This window comes from Panulirus ornatus, chromosome 44 (genome assembly GCF_036320965.1).
Source record: "Panulirus ornatus isolate Po-2019 chromosome 44, ASM3632096v1, whole genome shotgun sequence".
NCBI lineage: Eukaryota > Metazoa > Arthropoda > Malacostraca > Decapoda > Palinuridae > Panulirus > Panulirus ornatus.
In genome coordinates this window covers 4,475,040-4,486,316 of record NC_092267.1, presented here as the reverse complement: position 1 = coordinate 4,486,316, position 11,277 = coordinate 4,475,040, and positions in this window count along the sequence as shown.

Below are 11,277 nucleotides of genomic sequence, written 5' to 3'. Positions count from 1 at the left end.
TGAAGAATGTGTGGAAGTCGAGAACATTATCTTGGAAAGCAAAAACGGGTATGTTTGAAGGAATAGTGGTTCCAACAATGTTATATAGTTGTGAGGCGTGGGCTATGGATAGAGTTGTGCGGAGGAGGGTGGATGTGCTGGAAATGAGATGTTTGAGGACAATATGTGTTGTGAGGTGGTTTTATCGAGTAAGTAATAATTGGGTAAGAGAGATGTGTGGTAATAAAAAGTGTGGTTGAGAGAACAGAAGAGGGTGTTTTGAAATGGTTTGGTCACATGGAGAGAATGAGTGAGGAAAGATTGACCAAGAGGATATATGTGTCAGAAGTGGAGGGAATGAGGAGAAGTGGGAGACCAAATTGGAGATGGAAAGATGGAGTGAAAAAGATTTTGAGTGATCGGGGCCTGAACATGCAGGAGGGTGAAAGGCGTGCAAGGAATAGAGTGAATTGGAACAATTTGGTATACTGGGGTCGATGTGCTGTCAATGGATAGAACCAGGGCATGTGAAACGTCTGGGGTAAACCATGGAAAGTTGTGTGGGGCCTGGATGTGGAAAGGGAGCTGTGGTTTCGGTGCATTATACATGACAGCTAGAGACTGAGTGTGAACAAATGTGGCCTTTGTTGTCTTTTCCTAGTGCTGCCTCATGCACATGAGGGGGGAGGGGGTTGTTATATTCATGTGTGGCGAGGTGGCGATGGGAATGAATAAAGGCAGACTATGAATTATGTACATGTGTATATATGTATATGTCTGTGTGTGTATATATATATGTATACGTTGAGATGTATAGGTATGTATATTTGCGTGTGTGGACGTGTATGCATATACATGTGTATGTGGGTGGGTTAGGCCATTCTTTTGTCTGTTTCCTAGCACTACCTCGCTAACGCAGGAGACAGCGACAAAGCAAAATATATGAATAAATAAATAAGATTTAAAGGCATGAGATAGTTTTCATGTTTTTTACATGTGATTGTTGCACTAGCTATATTTTGACTGAAGTTGAATATCTAAATTTTCCAGTGCTGTGTGAATGTTCCACCAGTAAGGAAATACCAATTGAAGTAGGCAGAATCGTAAGAGCTGAAATGAAAAATCATTGCTGTCCTAAAATCTCGAATATTCTTAAATGAATGCAAGTATCTCCCTCTGCACTATCACTCACCAGTGTGTTCAACACCATGCTTATCTTCAAAAACTAGATAAACATTATTCACTTCATCCCCGATAACTCATCTTCACCCTCTACCCTCTTAATTTTACCCTCAAGAACACTAGTCATGGAAAAAGAGAACATAAAAATGAGTTATGAAAAATAATGTTTTCCCTCCCACAGGACACATAATGACGTTTTTGACTAGGCTGCAGAAGTTGTTACTCGGTTTAGAAAATTGTATGAAAGAAGAAAGTTGAGAGTAAGTGACTAAGAGCAAGGTTATTAGGGTTGAGGGACAAGTTAATTGGGATTAAGTTTGAATGGAGAAAAATTGGAGGAAGTGAAGTGCATTAGATTTATGGGAGTGGACTTAGCAGTGACTGGAACCATGGAAGCAGAAGTGAATCACAGGGAGAGGGAGGGGGCGAAGGTTCTGAGAGCAGTGAAGAATGTTTGAAAGGAGAGAAGGAGTGAGGAAAGGTTGACAAAGAGGATATATGTATCAATAGTGGAGGGAACAAGGAGAAGCGGGAGACCAAATTGGAGGTGGAAGGATAAAGTGAAAAATATTTTGAGTGATCGGAGCCTGAACATACAATAGGGTGAGAAAAATGCAAGGAATAGAGGGAATTGGAACAATGAGGCATATCTGGGTCGACATGCAGTCTATGGACTGAACCATGGCATATGAAACATCTGGGGTAAACTATGGAAAAGTCTGTGAGGCCTAGATGTGGATAGGGAGCTGTGGTTTTGGTGCATTACACATGACAGTTGGAGACTGATTGTGAAAGAATGTGGCCTTTTTTGTCCTTTCCTGGCGCTACCCCACTGAGAGGTGGGGGGAGATACTATTTCCTATGTGGCAGGGTAGCAACAAAAAATGGATGAAGGCAAGCAAGTGGGAATGTGTACATGTGGATGTGGACATATGTATATGTCCTTGCATATATATGTTGATATGTATAGGTATGTATATGTGTATGGATGGAGTTGTCAGGGAGGTGAATGCAAGAGTTTTGGAAAGAGGGGCAAGTATGCAGTCTGTTGTGGATGAGAGAGCTTGGGAAGTGAGTCAGTTGTTGTTCGCTGATGATACAACACTGGTGGCTGATTCGGGTAAGAAACTGCAGAAGCTGGTGACTGAGTTTGGTAAAGTGTATGAAAGAAGAAAGCTGAGAGTAAATGTGAATAAGAGCAAGGTTATTAGGTACAGTAGGGTTGAGGGACAAGTAAATTGGGAGGTAAGTTTGAATGGAGAAAAATGGAGGAAGTGAAGTGTTTTAGATATCTGGGAGTGGATTTGGCAGCGGATGGAATCATGGAAGTGGAAGTGAATCACACGGTAGGGGAGGGGGTGAAAGTTCTGGGAGCGTTGAAAAATGTGTAGAAATCGAGAACATTATCTTGGAAAGCAAAAATGGGTATATTTGAAGGATTAGTGGTTCCAACAATGTTATATGGTTGCAAGGCATGGGCTATAGATAGAGTTGTGCGGAGGAGGGTGGATGTGCTGGAAATGAGATGTTTGAAGACAGTATGTGGTGTGAGGTGGTTTGATCGAGTAATAATAGGGTAAGAGAGATGTGAGGTAATAAAAAGAGTGTGGTTTAGAGAGCAGAAGAGGGTGTGTTGAAATGGTTTGGTCACATGGAGAGAATGAGTGAGGAAAGATTGACCAAAAGGATATATGTGTCAGAGATGGAGGAAACGAGAAGTGGGAGACCAAATTGGAGGTGGAAAGATGGAGTGAAAAAGATTTTGAGTGACTGGGGCCTGAACATGCAGGAGGGTGAAAGGCATGCAATGAATAGAGTGAATTAGAACAATGTGGTATACCAGTATTGACGTGCTGTCAACGGATTGAACCAGGGCATGTGAAGCATCTGGGGTAAACCATGGAACGTTCTGTGGGGCCTGGATGTGGAAAGGGAGCTGTGGTTTCGGTGTATTATTACATGACAGCTAGAGACTGAATGTGAACGAAAGTGGCCTTTGTTGTCTTTTCCTAGCGCTACCTTGCGCACATTTGGAGGAAGGGGGTGTTATTTTCATGTGTGGTGGGGTGGCGATGGGAATGAATAAAGGCAGACAGTATGAATTATGTGCATGTGTATATATGTATGTGTCTGTGTGTGTATATATATGTATATGTTGAGATGTATAGGTATGTATATGTTGCATGTGTGGATGTGCATGTATATATATGTGTATGTTGGTGGGTTGGGCTATTCTTTCGTCTTTTTCCTTGCGCTACCTCGCAAACGCGGGAGACAGCGACAAAGCAAAATAATAATATATATATATATAATATATATATATATATATATATATATATATATATATATATATATATATATATATATATATATATATATATATATATATATTTTTTTCTATTTTTTTATTATACTTTGTCGCTGTCTCCCACGTTTGCGAGGTAGCGCAAGGAAACAGACGAAAGAAATGGCCCAACCCCCCCCATACACATGTATATACATACGTCCACACACGCATATATACATACCTACACAGCTTTCCATCCCTTGATTCAATCCACTGACAGCACGTCAACCCCAGTATACCACATCGCACCAATTCACTCTATTCCTTGCCCTCCTTTCACCCTCCTGCATGTTCAGGCCCCGATCACACAAAATCTTTTTCACTCCATCTTTCCACCTCCAATTTGGTCTCCCTCTTCTCCTTGTTCCCTCCACCTCCGACACATATATCCTCTTGGTCAATCTTTCCTCACTCATCCTCTCCATGTGCCCAAACCACTTCAAAACACCCTCTTCTGCTCTCTCAACCACGCTCTTTTTATTTCCACACATCTCTCTTACCCTTACGTTACTCACTCGATCAAACCACCTCACACCACACATTGTCCTCAAACATCTCATTTCCAGCACATCCATCCTCCTGCGCACAACTCTATCCATAGCCCACGCCTCGCAACCATACAACATTGTTGGAACCACTATTCCTTCAAACATACCCATTTTTGCTTTCCGAGATAATGTTCTCGACTTCCACACATTCTTCAAGGCCCCCAGAATTGTCGCCCCCTCCCCCACCCTATGATCCACCTCCGCTTCCATGGTTCCATCCGCTGCCAGATCCACTCCCAGATATCTAAAACACTTCACTTCCTCCAGTTTTTCTCCATTCAAACTCACCTCCCAATTGACTTGACCCTCAACCCTACTGTACCTAATAACCTTGCTCTTATTCACATTTACTCTTAACTTTCTTCTTCCACACACTTTACCAAACTCAGTCACCAGCTTCTGCAGTTTCTCACATGAATCAGCCACCAGCGCTGTATCATCAGCGAACAACAACTGACTCACTTCCCAAGCTCTCTCATCCCCAACAGACTTCATACTTGCCCCTCTTTCCAAAACTCTTGCATTTACCTCCCTAACAACCCCATCCATAAACAAATTAAACAACCATGGAGACATCACACACCCCTGCCGCAAACCTACATTCACTGAGAACCAATCACTTTCCTCTCTTCCTACACGTACACATGCCTTACATCCTCGATAAAAACTTTTCACTGCTTCTAACACCTTTCCTCCCACACCATATATTCTTAATACCTTCCACAGAGCATCTCTATCAACTCTATCATATGCCTTCTCCAGATCCATAAATGCTACATACAAATCCATTTGCTTTTCTAAGTATTTCTCACATACATTCTTCAAAGCAAACACCTGATCCACACATCCTCTACCACTTCTGAAACCACACTGCTCTTCCCCAATCTGATGCTCTGTACATGCCTTCACCCTCTCAATCAATACCCTCCCATATAATTTACCAGGAATACCCAACAAACTTATACCTCTGTAATTTGAGCACTCACTCTTATCCCCTTTGCCTTTGTACAATGGCACTATGCACGCATTCCGCCAATCCTCAGGCACCTCACCATGAGTCATACATACATTAAATAACCTTACCAACCAGTCAACAATACAGTCACCCCCTTTTTTGATAAATTCCACTGCAATACCATCCAAACCTGCTGCCTTGCCGGCTTTCATCTTCCGCAAAGCTTTCACTACCTCTTCTCTGTTTACCAAATCACTTTCCCTAACCCTCTCACTTTGCACACCACCTCGACCAAAACACCCTATATCTGCCACTCTATCATCAAACACATTCAACAAACCTTCAAAATACTCACTCCATCTCCTTCTCACATCACCACTACTTGTTATCACCTCCCCATTTGCACCCTTCACTGAAGTTCCCATTTGCTCCCTTGTCTTACGCACTTTATTTACCTCCTTCCAGAACATCTTTTTATTCTCCTTAAAATTTAATGATACTCTCTCACCCCAACTCTCATTTGCCCTTTTTTTCACCTCTTGCACCTTTCTCTTGACCTCCTGTCTCTTTCTTTTATACATCTCCCACTCAATTGCATTTTTTCCCTGCAAAAATCGTCCAAATGCCTCTCTCTTCTCTTTCACTAATACTCTTACTTCTTCATCCCACCACTCACTACCCTTTCTAATCAACCCACCTCCCACTCTTCTCATGCCACAAGCATCTTTTGCGCAATCCATCACTGATTCCCTAAATACATCCCATTCCTCCCCCACTCCCCTTACTTCCATTGTTCTCACCTTTTTTCCATTCTGTACTCAGTCTCTCCTGGTACTTCCTCACACAGGTCTCCTTCTCAAGCTCACTTACTCTCACCACCCTCTTCACCCCAACATTCACTCTTGGATGTAACCAAGATGTGAAAAAAGGAGAGATAGGTAGTATGTTTGAGGAAAGGAACCTGGATGTTTTGGCTCTGAGTGAAACGAAGCTCAAGGGTAAAGGGGAAGAGTGGTTTGGGAATGTCTGGGGAGTAAAGTCAGGGGTTAGTGAGAGGACAAGAGCAAGGGAAGGAGTAGCAATACTCCTGAAACAGGAGTTGTGGGAGTATGTGATAGAGTGTAGGAAAGTAAATTCTCGATTAATATGGGTAAAACTGAAAGTTGATGGAGAGAGGTGGGTGATTATTGGTGCATATGTACCTGGGCATGAGAAGAAAGATCAAGAGAGGCAAGTGTTTTGGGAGCAGCTGAATGAGTGTGTTAGTGGTTTTGATGCACGAGACCGGGTTATAGTGATGGGTGATTTGAATGCAAAGGTGAGTAATGTGGCAGTTGAGGGAATAATTGGTATACATGGGGTGTTCAGTGTTGTAAATGGAAATGGTGAAGAGCTTGTAGATTTATGTGCTGAAAAAGGACTGATGATTGGTAATACCTGGTTTAAAAAGCGAGATATACATAAGCATACTTATGTAAGTAGGAGAGATGGCCAGAGAGCGCTATTGGATTACGTGTTAATTGACAGGCGTGCGAAAGAGAGACTTTTGGATGTTAATGTGCTGAGAGGTGCAACTGGAGGGATGTCTGATCATTATCTTGTGGAGGCTAAGGTGAAGATTTGTATGGGTTTTCAGAAAAGAAGAGTGAATATATATATATATATTTATTTATTTATATTTATTTTGCTTTATCGCTGTCTCCCACGTTAGCGAGGTAGCGCATGGAAACAGACAGAAAGAATGGCCCAACCCGCCCACATACACATGTATATACATACATGTCCACACACGCACAATATACATACCTATACATCTCAATGTACACATATATATTACACACACAGACATATACATATATACACATCTACATAGTTCATACTGTCTGCCTTTATTTGTTCCCATCACCACCTCCCCACACATGGAATAACAACCCCCTCCCCCCTCATGTGTGCGAGGTAGCGCTAGGAAAAACACCAAAGGCCCCATTCGTTCACACTCAGTCTCTAGCTGTCATGTAATAATGCACCAAAACCACAGCTCCCTTTCCACATCCAGGCCCCACACACTTTGCATGGTTTACCCCAGACGCTTCACATGCCCTGGTTCAATCCATTGACAGCACGTCGACCCCGGTATACCACATCGTTCCAATTCACTCTATTCCTTGCACGCCTTTCACCCTCCTGTATGTTCAGACCCCGATCACTCAAAATCTTTTTCACTCCATCTTTCCACCTCCAATTTGCTCTCCCACTCCTCCTCGTTCCCTCCACCTCTGACACATATATCCTCTTGGTCAACCTTTCCCCACTCATTCTCTCCATGTGACCAAACCATTTCAAAACACCCTCTTCTGCTCTCTCAACCACACTCTTTTTATTTCCACACATCTCTCTCACCCTTACATTACTTACTCGATCAAACCACCTCACACCACATATTGTCCTCAAACATCTCATTTCCAGCACATCCATCCTCCTGCGCACAACTCTATCCATAGCCCACGCCTCGCAACCATACAACATTGTTGGAACCACTATTCCTTCAAACATACCCATTTTTGCTTTCCGAGATAATGTTCTCGACTTCCAAACATTCCTCAAAGCTCCCAGAATTTTCGCCCCCTCCCCCACCCTATGATTCACTTCCGCTTCCATGGTTCCATCCGCTGCCAGATCCACTCCCAGATATCTAAAACACTTCTCTTCCTCCAGCTTTTCTCCATTCAAACTTACCTCCCAATTGACTTGACCCTCAACCCTACTGTACCTAATAACCTTGCTCTTATTCACATTTACTCTTAACTTTCTTCTTTCACACACTTTACCAAACTCAGTCACCAGCTTCTGCAGTTTCTTACATGAATCAGCCACCAGCGCTGTATCATCAGCGAACAACAACTGACTCACTTCCCAAGCTCTCTCATCTACAACAGACTTCATACTTGCCCCTCTCTTCCAAAACTCTTGCATTCACCTCCTAACAACCCCATCCATAAACAAATTAAACAACCATGGAGACATCACACACCCCTGCCGCAAACCTACATTCACTGAGAACCTATCACTTTCCTCTCTTCCTACACGTACACATGCCTTACATCCTCGATAAAAACTTTTCACTGCTTCTAACAACTTGCCTCCCACACCATATATTCTTAAAACCTTCCGCAGAGCATCTCTATCAACTCTATCATATGCCTTCTCCAGATCCATAAAAGCTACATACAAATCCATTTGTTTTTCTAAGTATTTCTCACATACATTCTTCAAAGCAAACACCTGATCCACACATCCTCTACCACTTCTGAAACCACACTGCTCTTCCCCAGTCTGATGCTCTGTACATGCCTTCACCCTCTCGATCAATACCCTCCCATATAATTTACCAGGAATACTCAACAAACTTATACCTCTGTAATTTGAGCACTCACTCTTATCCCCTTTACCTTTGTACAATGGCACTATGCACGCATTTTGCCAATCCTCAGGCACCTCACCATGAATCATACATACATTAAATATCCTTACCAACCAGTCAACAATACAGTCACCCCCTTTTTTAATAAATTCCACTGCAGTACCATCCAAACCTACTGCCTTACCGGCTTTCATCTTCCATAAAGCTTTTACTACCTCTTCTCTATTTACCAAATCATTTTCCCTAACCCTCTCACTTTGCACACCACCTCGACCAAAACACCTTATATCTGCCACTCTATCATCAAACACATTCAACAAACCTTCAAAATACTCACTCCATCTCCTTCTCACATCACCACTACTTGTTATCACCTCCCCATTAGCCCCCTTCACTGAAGTTCCCATTTGCTCCCTTGTCTTACGCACTTTATTTACCTCCTTCCAAAACATCTTTTTATTCTCCCTGAAATTTAATGATACTCTCTCACCCCAACTCTCATTTGCCCTCCTTTTCACCTCTTGCACCTTTCTCTTGACCTCCTGCCTCTTTCTTTATTGTACCTCTCCCACTCACTTGCATTTTTTCCTGCAAAAATCATCCAAATGCCTCTCTCTTCTCTTTCACTAATAATCTCACTTCTTCATCCCACCACTCACTACCTTTTCTAATCAACCCACCCCCCACGCTTCTCATGCCACAAGCATCTTTTGCGCAAGCCATCACTGCTTCCCTAAATACATCCCATTCCTCCCCCACTTCCCTTACCTCCTTTGTTCTCACCTTTTTCCATTCTGTACTCAGTCTCTCCTGGTACTTCCTCACACAAGTCTCCTTCCCAAGCTCACTTACTCTCACCACTCTCTTCACCCCAACATTCTCTCTTCTTTTCTGAAAACCCCCACAAGTCTTCACCTTCGCCTCCACAAGATAATGATCAGACATCCCTCCAGTTGCACCTCTCAGCACATTAACATCCAAAAGTCTCTCTTTCGTGCATCTATCAATTAACACGTAATCCAATAACGCTCTCTGGCCATCTCTCCTACTTACATAAGTATACTTATGTATATCTCGCTTTTTAAACCAGGTATTCCCAATCATCAGTCCTTTTTCAGCATATAAATCTACAAGCTCTTCACCATTTCCATTTACAACACTGAACACTCCATGTATACCAATTATTCCCTCAACTGCCACATTACTCACGTTTGCATTCAAATCACCCATCACTATAACCCGGTCACGTGCATCAAAACCACTAACACACTCATTCAGCTGCTCCCAAAACACTTGCCTCTCATGATCTTTCTTCTCATGTCCAGGTGCATATGCACCAATAATCACCCACCTCTCTCCATCAACTTTCAGTTTTACCCATATCAATCTAGAATTTACTTTCTTACACTCTATCACATACTCCCACAACTCCTGATTCAGGGGTAGTGCTACTCCTTCCCTTGCTCTTGTCCTCTCACTGACCCCTGACTTTACTCTCAAGACATTCCCAAACCACTCTTCCCCTTTACCCTTGAGCTTCATTTCACTCAGAGCCAAAACATCCAGGATCCTTTCCTGAAACATACTACCTATCTCTCCTTTTTTCTCATCTTGGTTACATCCACACACATTTAGACACCCCAATCTGAGCCTTCGAGGAGGATAAGCACTCCTCGCGTGACTCCATCTTCTGTTTCCCCTTTTAGAAAGTTAAAATACAAGGAGGGGAGGGTTTCTGGCCCCCCGCTCCCGTCCCCTTTAGTCGCCTTCTACGACACGTGAGGAATGCGTGGGAAGTATTCTTTCTCCCCCAACTCTCATTTGCCCTCTTTTTCACCTCTTGCACCTTTCTTTTGACCTCCTGCCTCTTTCTTTTATATATCTCCCACTCATTTGCAATATTTCCCTGCAAAAATTGTCCAAATGCCTCTCTCTTCTCTTTCACTAATAATCTTACTTCTTCATCCCACCACTCACTACCCTTCCTAATCTGCCCACCTCCCATGCTTCTCATGCTACAAGCATCTTTTGCGCAAGCCATCACTGCTTCCCTAAATACATCCCATTCCTCCCCGACTCCCCTTACATCCTTTGTTTTCACCTTTTTCCATTCTGTACTCAGTCTCTCCTGGTACTTCCTCACACAAGTCTCTGTCCCAAGCTCACTTACTCTCACCACTCTTTTCACCCCAACATTTTCTCAAATTTTAGGGAGAATAAAAAGATGTTTTGGAAGGAGGTAAATAAAGTGCGTAAGACAAGGGCAGAAATAGGAACTTCAGTGAAGGGGGCAAGTGGGGAGGTGATAACAAGTAGTGGTGATGTAAGAAGGAGATGGAGTGAGTATTTTGAAGGTTTGTTGAATGTGTTTGATGATAGAGTGGCAGATGTAGGGTGTCTTGGTCGAGGTGGTGTGCAAAGTGAGAGGGTTTGGGTAAATGATTTGGTAAACAGAGAAGAGGTAGTAACAGCTTTGCAGAAGATGAAAACCGGCAAGGCAGCTGGTTTGGATGGTATTGCAGTGGAATTTGTTAATAAAGGGGGTGACTGTATTGTTGACTGGTTGATAAGGTTATTTAATGTATGTATGACTCATGGTGAGGTGCCTGAGGATTTTTTGGCGGAATGCTTACATAGTGCCATTGTACAAAGACAAAGGGGATAAAAGTGAGTGCTCAAATTACAGAGGTATAAGTTTGTTGAGTATTCCTGGTAAATTATATGGGAGGGTATTGATTGAGAGGGTGAATGCATGTACAGAGCATCAGATTTGGGAAGAGCAGTGTGGTTTCAGAAGTGGTAGAGGATGTGTGGATCAGGTGTTTGCTTTAAAGAATGTATGTAA